Source organism: Drosophila virilis, unplaced genomic scaffold, assembly GCF_030788295.1.
Source record: "Drosophila virilis strain 15010-1051.87 unplaced genomic scaffold, Dvir_AGI_RSII-ME tig00002292, whole genome shotgun sequence".
In the NCBI taxonomy this organism is placed as follows: domain Eukaryota; kingdom Metazoa; phylum Arthropoda; class Insecta; order Diptera; family Drosophilidae; genus Drosophila; species Drosophila virilis.
Genome location: NW_027212909.1, coordinates 40,001 through 43,411, shown reverse-complemented (window position 1 = coordinate 43,411; position 3,411 = coordinate 40,001). Strand labels below are relative to the sequence as shown.

Below are 3,411 nucleotides of genomic sequence, written 5' to 3'. Positions count from 1 at the left end.
AAAATATCGCCATTATAGATGATGTGTCAAAAAACCTATATAGGGAGTGGTGTCGCGCAAGGCATGTCATATGAAAAATTTTAAATACGGTAAATTCGTATGACTGTGGAGTGTTGCCTTGCCGGCATGTCAATTATGTTTATATAAGAAGAATAATGAAGTTATAAAAGTGTATTATTAAATTAGTACATGAAGACATTAAGGTGAATGGTAGCATTTGGAAAAAATATCGCCATTATAGATGATGTGTCAAAAAACCTATATAGGGAGTGGTGTCGCGCAAGGCATGTCATATGAAAAACTTTAAATACGGTAAATTCATATGACTGTGGAGTGTTGACTTGCCGGCATAAGTCAATTATGTTTATATAAGAATGTCATATGAAAAATTTTAAATACGGTAAATTCATATGACTGTGAAGTGTTGACTTGCCGGCATAAGTCAATTATGTTTATATAAGAATGTCATATGAAAAACTTTAAATACGGTAAATTCATATGACTGTGGAGTGTTGACTTGCCGGCATAAGTCAATTATGTTTATATAAGAAGAATAATGAAGTTATAAAAGTGTATTATTAAATCAGTACACGAAGACATTAAGGTGAATGGTAGCATTTGGAAAAAATATCGCCATTATAGATGATGTGTCAAAAAACCTATATAGGGAGTGGTGTCGCGCAAGGCATGTCATATGAAAAATTTTAAATACGGTAAATTCGTATGACTGTGGAGTGTTGCCTTGCCGGCATGTCAATTATGTTTATATAAGAAGAATAATGAAGTTATAAAAGTGTATTATTAAATTAGTACATGAAGACATTAAGGTGAATGGTAGCATTTGGAAAAAATATCGCCATTATAGAAGATGTGTCAAAAAACCTATATAGGGAGTGGTGTCGCGCAAGGCATGTCATATGAAAAACTTTAAGTACGGTAAATTCATATGACTGTGGAGTGTTGCCTTGCCGGCATAAGTCAATTATGTTTATATAAGAATGTCATATGAAAAATTTTAAATACGGTAAATTCATATGACTGTGGAGTGTTGACTTGCCGGCATAAGTCAATTATGTTTATATAAGAATGTCATATGAAAAACTTTAAATACGGTAAATTCATATGACTGTGGAGTGTTGACTTGCCGGCATAAGTCAATTATGTTTATATAAGAAGAATAATGAAGTTATAAAAGTGTATTATTAAATTAGTACACGAAGACATTAAGGTGAATGGTAGCATTTGGAAAAAATATCGCCATTATAGATGATGTGTCAAAAAACCTATATAGGGAGTGGTGTCGCGCAAGGCATGTCATATGAAAAACTTTAAATACGGTAAATTCATATGACTGTGGAGTGTTGACTTGCCGGCATAAGTCAATTATGTTTATATAAGAATGTCATATGAAAAATTTTAAATACGGTAAATTCATATGACTGTGGAGTGTTGACTTGCCGGCATAAGTCAATTATGTTTATATAAGAATGTCATATGAAAAACTTTAAATACGGTAAATTCATATGACTGTGGAGTGTTGACTTGCCGGCATAAGTCAATTATGTTTATATAAGAAGAATAATGAAGTTATAAAAGTGTATTATTAAATCAGTACACGAAGACATTAAGGTGAATGGTAGCATTTGGAAAAAATATCGCCATTATAGATGATGTGTCAAAAAACCTATATAGGGAGTGGTGTCGCGCAAGGCATGTCATATGAAAAATTTTAAATACGGTAAATTCGTATGACTGTGGAGTGTTGCCTTACCGGCATGTCAATTATGTTTATATAAGAAGAATAATGAAGTTATAAAAGTGTATTATTAAATTAGTACATGAAGACATTAAGGTGAATGGTAGCATTTGGAAAAAATATCGCCATTATAGAAGATGTGTCAAAAAACCTATATAGGGAGTGGTGTCGCGCAAGGCATGTCATATGAAAAATTTTAAGTACGGTAAATTCATATGACTGTGGAGTGTTGCCTTGCCGGCATAAGTCAATTATGTTTATATAAGAAGAATAATGAAGTTATAAAAGTGTATTATTAAATTAGTACACGAAGACATTAAGGTGAATGGTAGCATTTGGAAAAAATATCGCCATTATAGATGATGTGTCAAAAAACCTATTCATGGTGAGCAGTGTGTGCTCATCACATTATACGCTGAAAGCGTATAATTTTAAGTTTGTCATATACTCGTTATTTGAGTTAGATATCGTTATTTGTTATGTTGTATAACATTTGGCTTACGATATTAAGAAAAAAAGATAATTGTGAAACTTTCAAGCCAAGATGTGTTGTTAGTAATAATTTTATTGTTACTACATCGTGTAAACAAATGGGTTTCCTTTTATCGTAAAATTTAACAATTGCATCCAGTGGAAATTCGATTCATACAGATGTATGGACGATTAGTACGCTGGAAAAAAAGTTTCTAAAATTTTTGTAATTATTTTAAATATTTGTCATAAATGAAACTTTAACATTTTACATACTATTTAATATAGTATGTGACTTGTTTTACTTAATATATTTTTATCGCATAATTATGTTTGCAAGTTATGCATGCATAATTTATACATATAAATAAATTATCAAGTTTGTCATCAAAATTAAAGTGTTTATTCCATTATGGTATTAAGCAATGTGTGATAAAATATATATTAAGTAAGTGTACATATAAAGATATTTTTGAACGAATTGTATATATTTTCATATAGATATAATATGTGGTGAATCTTAAAAAATGTGAAACGTAAATTAACGAACATGAAATGCTATGTAACAATGGCCATATTCGTTTATATTTAACATTAATATCTATAGTATATTTTTTATTCAAAAATATATTAAGTTGTAATGTAAATACATTTTGTAAATATGTATGTTATTTTGTACATACAAATTATAAAAACATTATTCTGGTTGATCCTGCCAGTAGTTATATGCTTGTCTCAAAGATTAAGCCATGCATGTCTAAGTACACACGAATTAACAGTGAAACCGCAAAAGGCTCATTATATCAGTTATGGTTCCTTAGATCGTTAACAGTTACTTGGATAACTGTGGTAATTCTAGAGCTAATACATGCAATTAAAACACGGACCTTTTGGAACGTGTGCTTTTATTAGGCTAAAACCAAGCGATCGCAAGATCGTTTTATTGGTTGAACTCTAGATAACATGCAGATCGTATGGTCTTGTACCGACGACAGATCTTTCAAATGTCTGCCCTATCAACTTTTGATGGTAGTATCTAGGACTACCATGGTTGCAACGGGTAACGGGGAATCAGGGTTCGATTCCGGAGAGGGAGCCTGAGAAACGGCTACCACATCTAAGGAAGGCAGCAGGCGCGTAAATTACCCACTCCCAGCTCGGGGAGGTAGTGACGAAAAATAACA

The 3,411-nt window shown here is 31.6% G+C and overlaps 1 non-coding gene across 1 annotated transcript in view; it reads left to right on the top strand.

Moving 5' to 3' along the window:
• The first annotated feature begins 2,926 nt into the window (after positions 1-2,926).
• The window catches only part of LOC116650218 (small subunit ribosomal RNA), a 1,995-nt gene continuing 1,510 nt past the window's right edge, over positions 2,927-3,411 (top strand). Inside the window, exon 1 of the ribosomal RNA XR_004303199.1 lies at positions 2,927-3,411. This exon is cut by the window's right edge and continues 1,510 nt beyond it. This is a non-coding gene — a ribosomal RNA (small subunit ribosomal RNA).